General features: G+C 34.3%; 1 pseudogene; it reads right to left on the bottom strand.

Annotated features, from left to right (window-relative positions):
- Window positions 1-5,021: 5,021 nt before the first annotated feature.
- On the bottom strand, window positions 5,022-9,827 carry LOC114750274 (1-aminocyclopropane-1-carboxylate oxidase-like; annotated as a pseudogene).
- Between the last annotated feature and the right edge of the window lie 8,267 nt (window positions 9,828-18,094).

Below are 18,094 nucleotides of genomic sequence, written 5' to 3'. Positions count from 1 at the left end.
GTCCAATTCATTCCACTATGTATACCATTTTCTTCCCTTTTTGCTCATAGAGGGTTAATGTGGGCTGTAGGGAGTACTTTGGGTAGAGTAGTGAGTTTGAAAGCAGGAAAACATCACAATCAACCACCTTGACAAAGCTAAGTTTGGAAATTATGAGAATTATTTGCCGCCTAGCATTCACCACAAGCGTAACAAATAGTAAAGCGATCAACCTGTAAACCAACATACCTATATTTAATTTCAGAGAACACTTACAAGTGAGTTTGTTCTCTAGGCTAGCATAATATTGATTCAACTAGGAGCAAAGAAAATAGGGGTTAGTTTTGTTTATGAAATACATTGGGAGATTCATAATAATCTTGTGAATGATATTTTTCACGTCCTGTGTGATCCATATCATCTTTCGGATGGCGTGAATGATGAAAAGCAATGGATTTGAATCCTAATGGTAAAAATCTTTTTAAGGTTGCACAGAATCAAATTAAATCCTACCAACAACCACATGTTTGGCCTTCTTTTTGAAAAATAGAACACATATAAGAAAAATGCATGAACTTAGTCCATCTTACTTTTCTCCCAAAGGGACAAATGCTGGAATGAGACTACTTTTCTGCTCCTATGTACTTCTGGTGAATCATATGTCTCAAGGGAATAAACGAACCTAATTTAGGGTATATTCGGTTTTCTAAAGCAAAATTTGAACCAAAGGAGTTGAACATAATATAGAAATTGCACATGCTAAACAACAACTATGGGTGTATTTGGATTAACGGTGACAAAACTAACTTTTACAAATTTAAGTAGAGTAAAAGTCAGTTAGTGTAATATGATTTATATTTGGATTGATATTTATAAAAAGTCAGTTAAAAAAGCTAAAACTGTTTTGATGTTTAATTGAAGAATAAATTTAAATGTAAAATCATTGAAAAGGATATTGAAATTTAAATAATACATATTTATATTATATGCATATAATGCAATAATCCTAGAGCTATTAAAATTATAAAATAAAAATAATTGTTATCAGGAAAAATTTGAAAATAAATTTTAGTTAATTAAATATATTAATTTGGAAAACATCAATAACATCCCCACATCCAAAATACACTGAAGCAGGTCTTTGAAGAAAGAAGAAAAGAAAAAAAATGCAAAGCAGAAAAAAAGAAAAACAATAATAAAAGTGAGTGAGCACAAAAACGATGCGTTGTAAATGAAAGCATGAGGGTTAAATTGTTTTCAAATTCCATCGGGCAATTAGAGGAGATGGGAGGTCCCCGCCTCCATCTTCATTCGATACACCTTCGCCTTCTCTTCCTCTTGAATCATCACCATAAGCCGCCACAGACTCCAAAAAATACAGCAACCATCATCATTCTTTTGGGGCGAGAAATAGGAATAGGAAGGCAATCACGAACTAAATGGCTGAAGACCAACGACAAAAGACGATCGGGTAGATAAGAGCCAGAGAGATAATGGTAAAGAGGTGTGAGACAGAAGAAAGAGAAAGGATAGATAAGAGCTGATAAAATTTTCAGAAGACTATTAACGGTAAAACGACTTCTCCACCGCCGACCGCAGCATTTGTGGCTTCTACGGACTACGGTATGGTGCTTTTACCCCCATAAGTCAGACTGAGAAAAAGTTGATCCAAATAAGCATTTGTCTTCAAACATACTACCAACTCATGTTTTGCACATTCCAATACACGTTTCCATCTCAATACACTGTGTAGATGCTTTTCTTATTTTGAATAACACCTGAACTTAGCTTCAACAGTCGTAGGCAGTATTATTAGTAAAAGTAGTAATAATAACTAGTAAGTCATCATCCAAAGAAATATTTTCATGCAAGTACCCGTTAAAGTGATTGGGTTTTTTCTTCCGAAAACTAGTCCAGTAAATATTGGATTTAAACGGTCCAAAATTATCAGAAAAATATTGGGAAAACTGGGTAATCGGAAGCCAGTTTGAACTGGCTAAGAATATATACACACACACACACACACATATATATATATATATATTATATTTTTTCATGTTTCTACGCTTAATGGTCAATTCTTTTGTGCTTACGCATCTAACCAAATTGAATATACATTGACAGGCAAATAAATTCAGAAACTCACTGTTTAACACGTTTATTCTTGTACAGTGTAATAAAGACTTAATTATTAGGATTGATACAATTTTTAGTCCCTCAAATTTGTTTTTTTTAATCCGTTAAATTTCAAACCATAAGTTTTATTTCCACAAGTTCTTCCCCATTAAAAATATTAGTTCCTATAATCTAATAAATACATCAACTAATTTGTTTTTTGAGGAACCAAAACTTATGATTTAAAACTTCAGAGACTAAAATCAAAAGTCGTGCAAACTTAAGGAATGAAAGATTATATCGGCCCTAATTATTATTTTTGAAAAATCATAATTAAGTTTCTGAAATGATAGTTAACATGAAGCGGATCAATTAATTAATGGTCGAATTGATTAAATATGTAACAATTTCGTGAAATTATCATTTTAAAAAAAAATAATTATTAAGTTTCCGTGCTAGTTAAAATATTACCTCCGGTCCTTAATATAAAATCTAATTGACTAATTTGAAAAGATTAAGAAAATTAGTTAGGTTAATTATTTGTAATGAATAAGGGTTATCTTTCCTTACTAATCATGTGCATTAGTTAAAACCACCATTTAATGGAACCTTTAACATATACAACTACTACAAGGACTACTTTGAAAATAAATAAATAAATATAAAAGACAAAATAGACTGGGGTCTTATATTTATGACCAAATTAAAAATTAAACTAGCTATTATATTAAAGTTCAGAAGTAGTATTTTATTTGCAACTTGGACGTTTTTAATAAAACTTCCGCGTTGTCTTCCGGATTTACATGAAGAAAAGTAAACTTGGGAGGAGATCATGATCTTGGAAATTTTCGACAACTTCTTATGTAAAGAAGTGATGAAATGACATGAACAAGCAGCGTTTTGCGACTAATTGATTGTGCAAATTAGATTTCTATCACAAGGTACATGAGATTCTTTTATACATTATGATATTTCTTCACTTTTTCCTTTTACATTCATTCTTTAAAACTCCTGCCTTTTTGTTTTATTAAAACTCCTGCCTATATGAATTAGCACAATTAACTAATATATGTATGTGTAAATGTATTTTCGATGGAGGTAACTCATGTATAATAATATACCTATAAACCATTTTTTATACTATTCTAAAGGGAGAATTACTATGAGGTCCTAAAAAAATAATTACCAAAAAATGTTAATAATAAGTGAGTAGTTAATATACAAATATAATTCCTTTGCAATTTATGTCATGTATGAAGATATTAATTATGCTTAATTACTAATGTCATTTTTGCTTTTCATAAAAAATATATGTAGATAATAATGTATTTTTCTGAAAAAAAAATCTGAAGTATGAGCGTTTTCCCAGTCATTTATATGCATCAAATAGTATCATATACTTTTGAAACCTGAAACTATTATTTTTTTTCTTTATGGGATAATTTTAAACAAAAGCTAGCCAGAAAACACGTATACTTGCCCAAACAAAAACATAATTCTTGATCTTTTTCAAAAAACAAAAGCTGCATTGTCTTGTCAAATTCCGCGTTCACCTGGGGAAATCACAATTTGAATTCCAAATAAATAAACTGGAAAACCTACCAAAGACAGTGAAATATGTTTTTGTCCAAAAAAAGTGTGAACGATGTGATGTTTAATAAAACCCGTGGTTAAAAAATTTGTGACAACAGAATTAAAATCAGCAGCAGGTGCGCCAGCAAAATCCGTCATAAATTCAATTTATGACAGATTTTCCCCATGCAATTTTTTTTTGGGAAAAATGAATTACTAGCTATACCTAGTTAATTAATTCTAGATGTATAAAGAATAGCCAAATTTAAATTTCAAATCATGATACTCCTGCTTTGACCCACAAGTCAACTCAAATTCATAATAGAGTAGAAATGGCAAATTTGAAACTTCACATTTTGAGCGAAGACTCACCGAAACAAGCATTTAATAGTAGATGACCTGAAAGACATACCCCAAAAAAAAAAAAAAAACGAAGGCAACTTAGAAAGGAAAAGAGTAGTCAACTTGAAGAGTGGTAAAAGAATAAATAACCATACAAAATGAAAACGTAATGAATATGAATAAATAACAAAAGAATCGAATTGAGTAGTTTTGTGTTTTTTGTTCTGGCCAAAGGTTTCTGAACAATTTCTGACATTATTTTCTTTATTAGAACCAAACGAAGTTGTTCAAATCTATATAGTTGCCTCTCCACTCTTTTCCTGTTCTTTCGTTTTGATCAAGTGCTTGAGTTCTTTGTTCAAGGTTTTATGAAATGTATTTCCGCTCGTAAACCAATATAAATATATATTGTGAACTTCTACAACTGCCTCAAACCTACTATCCGTATGGTTTGTAGTTCCAGCACTTCTTCAAAGACATGGAAAGCCTTTAGCAGAATTTGGGAGGATTTCATTGAGAATGTGGAAGCAAAATAGCATGTCTTTTTGGTTGGATAAATGGTCTGATCTCCTACAATCTCTAGCTAATGTTAGGCTGTTTTTTTAGCCATAGATGTTTTCTATTAAAAGCATTCCTATTGAAGACACTATTAAGTACTAAATGCGGATACTTCTTTTAGTAAGAATTTGAACATGCTTTGTCAAGTTGTGAGCGACTAAATCATCTGCTGATATTAGGTCTCTTTTTTTTTTTTTTGGGTTACGTATAGGTATATTCTTCATAAAAGCGTTGGCAAAATCAGTCAATATCTCTCTCAAATTTTATTATTGGCTATGGGTTGGGAAAGGAATGGCCCGAGAAACTGTCGAGGCCCAAGTCATGATGGAAGGAGGCAACGAATTTTGCTCGGCTCTTAACCCACTCAAATGACCATTGAAAAAGAGACCAAGCTCCAATCTCATTGCAAATTTAGATAAGCTCTAAATTTGACGGAAAAAAAGATATTGCAAATTTTATTGATTGAGTTTATCACTGGCACAAGTACGTAAGTAATCAACAAATAGTGATTTCCCTCCATAAGCTGTTCCAGTGGTACTGGAACTCGTAGGTTTCATGGCATCAAATCTTGGCTCTTTTGCTTGTAACTTGAGAGCAGCATAAAGCTTCATGTAATGTTCAAACACAAATTTTGGATAAATAATCTGGCCGTTGGTCTCTTCTTCCTTTCCTTCCATCAATTTTGGTGCTGGAAATATAACAGCATCACTTCCTGGGTTGTAGAATGAAGCTACAGACATCCTAGTACCGTTAGCTTGTGCAATCACACGATGCTCCACACTCTTGTACTTCCCATTTGTGATTACCTGTTCAAGAAAACAAAAGTACCACCAACGATCAAAGTTAGATACTGCATTGCCCAAATTTGATACAACTAATTACTTTATAGTCTATGCCAGTGGAGAAACATGATAATAAGTCTCTAGTGATTGCACATAATTAATGGGTTTTTTATCAACGGGTAGTTAAAATGCACATAAATAGAAACAATATAATTATAGCAAAACCAACACACATTTGTTACACATAACTAATCTATTCATTTTTTAGAAAATTAGTTATCCAACTCTTATATTAAAAGCCAGATGAAGTATATGATTTATTACCTCAATTTGGTCGTCAAGGTTGATGACTATGGAATGGCGCATGGGAGGCACACTAATCCACTCTCCATCTTTGAGAAGTTGGAGGCCACTGACCTTGTCATCTTGGAATAGAAGGATGATGCCGCTGCCATCGGTGTGGGCATGAAGACCTTTCACAAGATTAGGGTAGGGCAGGGAGGGTAGTTGGCAACCTTTGTACCAAAATTTGGTCCTCTAGATCCATGGAAAGCCTTCTTGAGGTAACCCTTCTCTAGTCCAAGATTCTCACAAAGCAAATCCAGCAGTTCCTCTGCAAGCTTCTGTATTTGTTCTACAAATTCCTTCATCACCTTCCTGCATTTAATTTGAATTTATATAGTTCAAAATATATATATACACATGTGTATATAGTAATATAAATATATATATATATATATATATAACACATGCTTGTTTCCTTTAGTTTGATTCCTCACCTATATCCTTCGGTAAGATCTGAGATTTCAAACAAGTTTGAGTCAGGTAAGTGACGCAAGAAGTTACTCTCCCAATCCATGTCCTTGACTTCAGCTTCAACATCTGGGGCTTTGCTTTCTACAAACTCTTTAAACCTTTTTTCCATGCATTTCCTATAATGCTCTTTATTTAACCTCTCCACTGTGTCCAAAAGTTCACGGGCTATTCCATGGTTCACCAACTACAAGAAAAACAATCAGATTTATTTAATAATTGCCTCCAAAATTAACCAAAAATAATAATAATAAATATCCCAAGGTGTATGTGTACCTCAAAAATCCCCAATTCTCACAAGCGTCATTAATTTTCTCCATTGTGCCCTGTCTCTCCTCGCACTACAAAAAAAAATGTGTATTTTCTGGCGGTTAAATTACGACTTTTCTAGCGGTTTTAACCACTACAAACAACATTTGTAGCGGTTAGAAAAACCGCTAGAAAATCAAGTGTAAGAAATAGTTTTCTAGTGGTTAAAGGAATCGCTACACAATATGATCAAAATATTAGAAAATTTCTGGCGGTTTATGACAAGAATGTGAAGAATTTTCTAGTGGTTTTGAACCGCTAGAAAATTTTCACAGAATCGCTAGAAAGTTCTGCATGAAATTTTATTTTGCCAGAAAACAAAATTTTTAAATTGTCGCCAAACCTTTCTAGCAATTATTAACCGCTAGAAATTTGGTGGCAAGTGGACCAAATTTAAATTTTCTGAAATTTTTCCTGCTTTTTTTAAATTTTTCTAGCGGTTTTTGAACCGCTACAAAATTCATTCCAAGTGAAAAAAAATAAAGTTTCATTATTATAAAATATAATATTATTAATTAAAAAACCATTAAATACATTATATTAGAGAATTATGTTAATATGTGTATTTACCAATGTATTACATGTTATATATTTAAATTTTGTGATAGATAAAAAGTAATTAAATTATAATTGTGTCAATTGAATTGAATTTAATAAGATAGTTGAATTGGAGATAGGATAGATTGTAGTGTTGAACCTTTTATGTTGAAAAGTGGTTGAATTAGTTGAGGAGGGCATGACAAATATAAAGAAGAAAAATCTGAAAGAAAAAAATAAATAAATATGTTAGTAAGTTATAAATAAAAATAAATAAAATAAATTAGGATTTATAAAATAAATATCATCTTACCATATAAATAAGAGAGAAAAACTATCATGTGAGAGAGCAAGAAGAAAAGAGAGAATTATAAAGAAGAGGAGAGGAAGGAAAAGAAATGGAGTAAATGAATGAGGAGGTGAGATGATATTTATAGAGATCAGTGAGAATTTTCTAGCGGTTGTCTACTATTAGCAACGGTTTTATATTTTTTCTAGCGGTTCTATTAGTTTCTAGCAGTTTTGTAACTGCTACAAATTGCAATTTTTTTTATTTTTAAAAAACTAAACCAAATTTACGGGTAACAATAAGAATTTTCTAACAGTTAAGTCAAAACCGTTAGAAATATGTGGGGTCAACATTATTTCTGATCAAAACACTGCAGATTTCTTGCTGTTTGTGTTATAACCATTAAAAATATTTATTTTTGTAGTGGTTTTTTTAACCTCTTGAAAGTGACCGCTGGTAATTTACTGTTTTTTTAAGTTTCGATGTTAAGTTTCTCCAAGTTGATTACTGGGAAGTTCTCCGTTTCAAAACACTCAAATTAAAAACCCTCTCTCTCTCTCTCTCTCTCTCTCTCTCTGTTTTTTCTCCCTTTCTAAGAAATGTTTCTTGGTTTATATGCGAATTGGCAATCCAATAAGTGTGTGGTGTGCGTGTGTGTGTAGCAGCTCAGGGTCAGCGTTAGACACGAAAAACATGAGCAAAAAATAACATAAAATAAATAAGAATTAAAAAACATGAAGCATGACTTAAATGCTTTGGCTGACCAAGGGAGAGGATCTTTTTACGTTGTTGAATTTTCTTCTCGTAATTTGGGTTCTGATTCAATGTTCTATGAGTTTTCACTGTAATGAATTAATGATTGTTGTTACTGTGTGTCGGTTTGTTCGTTTCCAGCTTTGCTTTTGCTTGATTAGTACGTGATGCGTCACGATTCTTAAAGGCCACAAAAAGTTAAAGCGATAATCTGAACTGTCACTATCCTTCGAAGGGTCTTGTCATATAAAATCTTAAATACAATAAGTGAAATACTAAATATTCGTATACTACGCTTAATGGTCAATTCTTTGGTGCTTACACGTCTAACCAAATTGAATATACATTGACACGCAAATAAATTCAGAAACTCACTGTTTAACGCGTTTATTCTTGTGCAGTGTAGTAAAGAGATAATTATTAGTTTTGAAAAATCATAATTAAGTTTCTGAAATGACAGTTAATATAAAGCGGATCAATTGATGCTCAAATTGTTCAAAACTTTAAATATGTAACGATTTCATGAAATTATTATTTTATTAAAAAAATGATAATTAAATTTTCATCTAATTAAATTAAAAAAATTACTTATTATCCTCTGGATAACTTGCTAGTTGTTTAATTTATATGAAGAAAAGTAAACCTGGGAGGAGGTCATGATCTTGGAAATTTTCGTGTTCATTGGACAACTTATGAAAAGAAGTTATGAAATGACGGGCAAGGTGTCTCCATTTCTTTTACGAACCATTTCCCTCCATTTCCCTTAAACGGTGTCGTTCAGTTTTTCACTAATGTCCTCACCCGAAATTAAAGAACAAATAGCGCCCTCCTCTGTTTTTCTCCCAAAAGCGCGGGAATTCATGAAATAGGCACCGCAATAGGATTTTAATACTCAAACATCGTTGCAATAGGAATCTAATAATCGAAAATAAGGTTTTTAATTCTCCGTTGTGCTATAAGGTTCGTATTCATCTGCAAGTGTCGTCTTCTTCTTTTTTTCTGTAAGTTCTTTTTAATTCGTTACTAATTCAATATCTACTTGATGCAACAAGTTTAAAAAAATATATAAGCCTTATTGCACAAAGGGTATCGTTGGATTTGGCATTGGTTTGGCGGCATTCGTCTGCGTACTCATATATTCGAGTGCCTTTTTTTTTTTTTCCAGATTCTCACTTTGTCCTAAATAATGAATACAAATATGACTCCCACACTTGATCTTGAATTTGATAATTTAGAAGAGGCATGGCAGTATTGGGTTGGCTATGGCAAAAGAATGGGATTTGGTGTTAGAAAGGAAAACTCCAATAAAAGCAAGAAAGATGGTTCTATCATATATTATAAATATGTTTGTCACAAGGAGGGAGTGAGAAAACCAGATAAAAGAGATTTCAAAATTAGGAAGCCTCGACAAGAAACAAGAACTGGGTGTGAAGTCAGAATGATAGTTAAAAAAGTGAATGGAAGATTTAGATTTAGTGAACTTTATTTGGATCATAATCATCCTTTAGAGCCTCAAGAAACTGTTCACATGTTTGCATCACAGAGGAAATTACCAGAAGCACAAGGTTATGCTTTAGAAGCTGCTGAAGACGTCGAGATTAAACAAAAAGCCTCTTTTAATTTAATGAGTAAATATGCAGGAGGGAGGGCTAATTTAGGATATACTGAAGAGGATATAAAGAGTTATCTAAGAGCAAGGAGACAACGAAAAATGTGCTATGGTGAAGCCGGGTGTCTACTTCGTTATTTCCAACATTAACTAATAGAAAATCCTTCATATTTTCATGCCTATCAAGTGGACTCAGAAGATCGAATAACTAATGTATTTTGGGCTGATCCACGTATGTTGTTAGATTATGATTTTTTGGGGATGTCATTTCATTTGATACAACATACTCCACCAATCGTGAAAATAGACCGCTTGCCATTTTCTCAGGTTTCAATCATTATAGAGAAGTAGTGATATTTGGTGCTGCGTTATTGTATGATGAGACCATTGAATCTTTTAAATGGCTTTTTGAAACGTTTCTACAAGCACATAAGGACAAATTGCCATTTACTGTATTTACTGACCAAGATGCTGCAATGGCACGAGCCTTGGAAGAAGTAATGCCAACCGTGAAGCATGGCTTGTGCACTTTTCATATTAATAGAAATGCGGTGAAACATCTTGGAAACTTGATGAAGGATGACTCTCATTTTTTGGGTAAGTTTAATTGGTGCATGTATCATTGTGAAGAAAAAATAGTGTTTGAGGAATCTTGGAAAGAATTATTGTTGAAGTACAATGCAGTAGATAATCCTTGGTTGATGTCCATTTATGAGTTGAAAGAAAAATGGGCAGCATGTTACATGAAGGATTCAAATACTCTTGGTATGAGAAGCACACAGCTTAGTGAAAGTATTAATTCTTTCATAAAAAGTTGTACAAATCCTGAATTGAATATCAATCAATTCTTTGAAATCTTTGAACAGGTTGTTGTAGATAAACAATATAATGAATTAAAGAGTAATTTTAACTCACAGCAGAAGTTGCCGAGGTTGATTTTAAAGAGTTCATCTATGCTTCAACAGCTTTCTGAAATTTACACTCCACCAATTTTTGACTTGTTCCAGCAAGAGTATGACTTGCGTGATGCTACATGTATAAAAGAGAGCAAGGAAAGAAAGATAAATGAAGATGATGATGCCATTGTATTTGAATATGTAATCACAAGAGTTGATAAAAAAGGAGAGTGGAGATTGACATATGAGCCAGCAAGAGAAGACAAGGAGTCTAACATTACTTGTAGCTATAAGAAGTTTGAACAATGGGGAATATTATGTTGTCATGCATTGAGGATATTGTACGATCGAGATGTAAAGTTACTTCCACATAAATATATTTTAAATAGGTGGACAAGAGAAGCAAGGTGGGTGTGGTACATGATAGCAAGGGAAAGGAAATTGAGGTTGATCCTAAACTAGAATGTTCAAATCGATATAGGCAATTGTGTCCAATGATCATAAAATTAGCCAGTGAAGCATCTGAATGTCCAGAGGCATTCTCTATGGTTCATCAAATGGTGCTAGAACTTGGTAAAAAAGTGTCTAAACTTCTTACTAAAAATTCATTAGATGGTGTTGATAATGAAGCTGGCGTTAATAATGATGATGATGGAAAAAATTATGGTGAAGGCATTGGATTCAAAAAAAGAGAACGCAAGAAGATTGATAAAAGTTGGGTTGACAACCCTAATCAGAAAAGAAGAAAATTTAAAAATTCAAAAAAGGCTGCTCACAAGCCTTCGCAAAGTTTGAAGGTAAAAATTATTTATATTGATTTTTTTTAAATGTCATCATGGTTTTTATTGAGATTTTATTTATATCATTACAGGAAACCCAAAAGTCAACTCAGGTACAGCATAGTCTGCCTGTGTCAAATACACTTGTGACTATGCAATATGGCCCTCCTATATCAACTACACCAGTTTCAATGCAATATGGTCCTGCTATGTCAAATACTCCAATGCCAATGCAATATGGTCCCCCTGTCTCAACTACACCAGTGCCACTACAATATGGTCCTCATGTGTCAACTTCACTAGTTCCAATACAATATGGTCTCCCTGTATCAAATACATCAACACCAATGCAACACGGTCCCTTGATCTCAAATATACATGAACTAAGTCAAATGCCATTCACATCATTGATGATGGTGAGACTATTCTATTTCAAGTTCTTGAGTAGTTTATTCTATTTCATTTCATTTTTTTATGCTTGTAGGCTCCATTGGACCATGAAGTGAAGTCACTTGAAGCCTTAGAATTTAGTTAAGTATTTACAAAAGGTAAATCATATCACAACATGAAAATATATTGAAAAGATTGAGACAATTTTATTCAAATAAAGAAACTTCTATTACAATAGAATTATATTACATTGTCTGCATATAAACTATCTTACAATATGTTACAGATATAGGTTTACAAAGGAACTTAGATCATCCTAAATGAAGTCATCCAATTAAGCTCTTATCGTTCCAGACAATGGCTTCAATTCAGCTCCTTGGGCTTTTCTCTTCCTTGTTACAGTAGCTCTTAAGATGACTGTATGGCATTTATTGTATTTCAGCTGCTCTCTTTTTGATCATGTAGCCCATATTGGTGACAACATAGTGATTGATTTCAGCTACTATTTTCTTTTTCAACTGCAATTATAAAGTTTAACATTGAATGGTTATTTTCATTATCTACCATAATATATTCAAGCAAAAGTGTTAAAGATGATCCTTATATATTTCCAACTGTGATGTTCACGCTGTCACAAAGAAGAGAACACAGGATGTCAATAAGTCCTTATAAGTTCTCTCAATATATTGCAAACTCAAAATGCCAACATAATTTGGATATAAAAAATGCCAACACGTCACAGGGCACAGGCATGATTCATTTTCTTAATTTCAAAAGAAAATAATTCTAAATCAGATTTAACAATTAAACAAGTCATCAATTAGTAGGGGGAAAATGTCTCCCTTGCTTTTCGTAACAATATTGAATCATATAAAGCATCTTAAGATAGAAAGATTGAATATGATAGAATCAAAGTAAACACTCTTGTCACTATAGTTGGCCATCACAGCTCCACCCATCCCTAATGAGTTGCCCACAAACTTACAATTAGAATCTGATAGATAATGAAATGATTTTCTGGGGCTAAATTAATTCTAGTAATGAGTTCCATGATCCCTTAGCTACTTGACACTTTTATAATTTATTACCTTGAAGACCAAATTAATATCTGTCCCACTAATTTACAAGGAAACTAAAGATTTAGCACATAATCAAATGTAGAATTAAGCTGACATAATACTTCAATTAACTGCCCGGTCTCATTGAATCTTCATAGGAAGGACACATCCCTTGACAAGTTTTGAACAAGCCATTAACATTGCTCGCCCACATAAACTTGATAGCGGTAAAATTATATGCGGCAGCAAGGAGAAATCAAGTATGGCTTTCAATTAACCCAATTAATGTGTCGGCTTAAGAGAATATTTGAGAATACCTAGTGAGGGAAAAATATAATTCGACCAAATATAGACAAAAACGTAAGGAAAAACTCAAGCTTTGTGTGAAGTAATTTTGAAAAGAGTACCTCTTCTTTGTTTGCGTCTCTTCATCATCCCTGAATTTACAGGATTTTAAGAGAAACCATCACCCACCACAAGATCCATAAGCAATTGGTAAAAAACACCCACACACGAGACCGAAGAGTAAGCACGGAAATCGTCTGAAGAAAGAAGGAGGGGGGCGTGGGTAAAAGGGCAAAAGTGACTATGCAATTTTTTTATTGGGTGGGGACATAACTAAAAAGAAACGATACCGTTTAAGGGAAATGGAGGGAAATGGTTCATAAAGGAAATGGAGACACCCTGCGCCCATGAAATGACATGGACGCGCAGTGTTTACTCTGACTAATTAATTGTGCAAATTAGATTTCTATCACAAGGTACATGAGATTCTTTTATATATTACGATATTTCTTGACCTTTTCCTTTTCCGTATTCATTCTTTGAAACTCCTCCCTATCCGAATTTGCATAATGGCCTTAATTGATTATTAATTGATTTAATATATTTTATTTTGAATTATTATTTTTTAAGGGCAAGTTAACTTAAAGTGGCGCCGTTGCCGGGGAGCCAAGAAATTGGTTCCCTAGTAATTAAGTGTCAAGTAGCCTTGATTGGGGTTCATTTGTTGAGCCTTTTTAGTTTTCATTTTTGTTAGTTTTTGCATTTTCTTTAGTAGTTTGCATTTGTTTCTTTTGATTTTTCATAGCATTTTTTTTCCTTTGCATAGAAATTTTTTTTTTCAAAAATACAACTAAATATCTTGATTTTTCATTTATTGTATTGCATTACATTCATCTGTTTTCTTTTGCTTAATTGCTTCTGGTTGATTTATTGTTTATGCCAAGAAAGGGTAGGTCTAAAACCCTAGTTCCTTCCAATCTTGAGCTTCAAAGTTCTTTAAGGGAAGTTAGACAAGACCAAAGGGTAGAAAGGACTAGTGAGGTTGAACTAGACAATTTAACTGATCTAGATTTGGTGGTTGACTTAGGTGATATAATGGAAACAGTTAATAATCCTAATGGTAACAACAATGGTGGTAATGACAGAGGGGGCAATGGACATAATGAAAAACATGATAGAGTAGGAGAGAATAATGGAGGTAACCCTAGAAGAAGAACCATTAGGGATTATGATCCTTTTAATGTTGCGTGCCCTAATGTTGATGTTCATTTTGAGATTAAAGGTCCGCTGCTTAATTCTTTGCCTAAATTCTATGGTTTGACAGGTGAGGACCCGTACAATCATGTGAAATCTCTCTCTATGGTATGTGCTAGCATGAAGCCGGTTGGAGCTAATCTGGATAAGGTTCTTTGGAAGGTATTCCACATGTCTCTGGAGGGCAAAGCGCGAGAATGGTACATGAGCTTGCCTAAGCATATGGCAAATGCCCACCATAACTAGAACAACCTCAGAAAAGCATTCTTGGAGAAGTATTTCCCTGCTTCCCAGACTTCCCATTGAGAAAAGAGATCTACTCTGCGAAGCAAGATTATGATAAGTCACTTTATGACTACTGGAACCGTTTTCAGGACTTGCTTTCTAGATGTCCACACCATCAGATTCCAGATAAGCAGTTAGTCCAATACTTTTATGATGGACTTAAGACCCAAGATAAGGGGATGTTGGATGCTGCTTCTAGGGGTTCTCTCATTGATTTAACTGCTGAGGAGGCATGGAAACTTATCAAGAAAATGGCATTGAACCATCAACAATATAGCATCAAGGAGTCTAAAAATAGTAATGCAATGCATGCTAATCCTTCTTCAGTCCACATTCCTCAATTGGACATATTCACTTCTCAAATTACTGCTTTGACCACATAGTTAAATAAGCTTGCATCTCACACTCCCCCTACTGACACTCGGAATCCTAATTCCATGGAGATGACTGCACCTAGTTGTGAGCATTGTAACTCTGTTATGCACATCTCTACTGCTTGCCCTCATAGATATGAGGAAGTTTCCGCCATGTATCAAGAAAGGGCCAATCAATCTAAGCAATGGAACCCATACTCAAACACATATAATGAAGGATGGAAAGCTCATCCAAATTTCCGATGGGGAGAAGGTGACAATAGGCAGGTTCAAGAGGGGTTTTAAGGGAATATGGTTCCTCAAGGGCAATCTTGCTATGGAGGGTTACAAGGAGAATCTTCTAGAGCCATGTCTACCCCACAGCAATCACAGTCTAAGGATGATGAGCGGTTCTCTCGAATACTCAAGGGCATTGAGGCAATGACTGAGCACATATCTAAGTCTGAAGCTAAATCTAAAGCTAGATTTGCAGCCCTAGAGAATAGGATGGAGCAATGGGAAACTAGAACCTCTAATTTGACTTCTTATGTCACTAAGTTGTCAAATAGTGTGAGTGAACAGCAAGCTAAGGCTAGTGGTTCAATGCCTTCCAACACGGTGATAAATCCTAAATCTTTGTATGTAATTACATTGAGAAGCGGTAAGGAAATTGGTGCTAAGACAGTACAATTCAAAGATGATGAAGAGGGTGAAGAATCGGTTGATAAAGAGATAGAAGTTGAGTCTCCTCCTTCTAAAACCACTCAAGACATTCCCAAGACTACTCAAGAGACCTCCATTCAATCCAAAGGGCTAATAGAGAAAGGATCATCTCCCAAAGGTGATGAGGTAAACATTTCTGACTTGCCTTTTCCTCATTCATATCTCATGAGTAAGAAAGTTGTTGAAAAGAAAGATAATGATGAGCTTTTTGAAATGTTTAGCAAACTTGAGGTTAATGTGCCATTACTTGATTTGATTAAGAAGATGCCTAAGTGTGCTAAGTTTCTAAAAGATCTATGTACAAACAAGAGGAAGTATAAGCATAGTGAGAGAATCCAACTAGGGTCTAGTGTTAGTGCTATCTTCAAGCCACAGCTACCTATTAAGTGTAAAGACCCGGGTTCCTACACTATTCCCTGTACCATAGGCAAAACAAACATTTCACATGCCTTACTAGACTTAGGTGCAGCCATAAATGTTATGCCTACCTCTATCTATGAGAGTTTGGGTATTCATGCCTTGAAAGACACCAGTATTGTGCTAGGTTTAGCTGATAGGACTGTGAGACATCCTAAGGGCTTTCTTGAGGACGTTCTTGTGCAAGTGAAGGGTCTTGTGTTCCCAGCTGATTTTTATGTGTTAGATATGACTGATGAGATTAAAGCCGATAGTACTTTGATTCTAGGAAGACCTTTTCTTAGATAGCCCAAACCATAATTAATGTGAAAGACGGGGTCATTACCATGGGTTTTGGGGACCAACAGATTACCTTCAACATTTCTGATGCTATGAGTCAAGGTTATGCAGATTGCTCTTACTTGAGTGTTAATTTGATTGATTGTGCTGTTAATGATGTTGATGATTTGCATGAATCTGAGATGCATGAACATGATTGGTATGGTGAGATTGTTGAGCATGATGATGCATTTACTTGTTTATCTACCCCTCATTCTTCTTCTTTTTGCTCATGTTATGGTGACGTGGTGTGTGTTAACTGTTTAGAAGTTGATCAACTCCTTTCCATCTCTCATGATTTTGATTCATCATCTTGTCTTAACTGTGATTCTGCCTTGAACATTACACTTGATGATAGCCTTGAGAAAGGCAAGTTTGTTGATTCTGCAGGTACTGATGATAAAGGAGCTATTACACAAGCTACACCGGTAGCTTCTCCTTTGAGTGGTGCTGGAACATTAGAAGAGGCTAGCAACAAGCTTACTATCACTTCTAATCCCACTCTTTCTTGTGACTTACTTGATGTTTCTGCTGATAAAGTTGATACCGATCCTTCTTTTTATAGGTTATCCAAGAATGGCACTGAGTTGGGAAGTGGAGGACATACACATCATGATGAGCTTATATCTCTTTCCCCAAGCCATATGGACATGCCGCTTGCATTGAATGCACTTGACATAAAAGATTTAGTTCCTTCAGTTGTGCAACCTCCTGATTTAGAATTGAAACCCCTCCCCCTAATTTGAAATATGTCTTTCTTGCTGCTGATTCTAAATTACCTGTTATTATTCCCAGTTCTTTGAGTAGTTCTGAAGAAGAAAGATTGATTTCTGTGTTGAAGAGTCATAAAGGGGCTATAGGATGGTCTTTAGGGGATATTCCAGGAATTAATCCATCAGTTTGCACACACAGAATCCTTTTGAATGAAGGGTCCAAGCCAGTTAGGCAACCATAGAGGAGATTGAATCCTCTCATTCTGGATGTGATTAAGAAGGAAGTCTCAAAGTTGTTGAATGCTGGGATCATCTATCCCATATCAGATAGCGAGTGGATAAGTCCAGTATGGGTAATACCAAAGAAGAGCGGTATCACAATAGTGAGAAATGAAAATGATGAACTGATTCCAACTAGGGTTCAAAATGCTTGGAGAGTGTGTATAGACTATAGAAAGTTGAATGATGCTACGAGAAAGGACCACTTTCCACTATCTTTTATAGATCAAATGTTGGAGAGAATTTCAGGAAAGTCTCATTATTGTTTTCTTGACGGTTTTTCTGGCTATTTTCAGGTGCCTATTATTCCTGAAGATCAGGACAAGACTACCTTTACATGCCCTTTTGGTACCTTTGCTTATTGAAGGATGCCATTTGGGTTGTGTAACGCTCCAGGCACCTTTCAAAGGTGCATGATGACGATATTTAGTGATCTTCTAGAGTAAAACATGAAAGTTTTTATGGATGACTTCAATGTTTATGGTGAGAGTTTTGATGAGTGCTTGAATAGCCTAGAGCAGGCTCTTGAGAGGTGTATTGATAAGAAATTGGTTTTAAACTTTGAAAAGTGTCATTTCATGGTTGATAAAGGGATAGTCTTAGGTCACCTCGTCTCTCAAAAAGGGATTGAGGTTGATAGGGCCAAAATTGAAGTTATTTCATCCCTTCCTTATCCTACTTGTTTA

Source organism: Neltuma alba, unplaced genomic scaffold, assembly GCF_004799145.2.
Source record: "Neltuma alba isolate B1F8T4 unplaced genomic scaffold, ASM479914v2 tig00006401_pilon, whole genome shotgun sequence".
NCBI classification, from domain to species: Eukaryota; Viridiplantae; Streptophyta; class Magnoliopsida; order Fabales; family Fabaceae; genus Neltuma; species Neltuma alba.
This window is presented reverse-complemented; position numbering and strand designations above follow the sequence as displayed.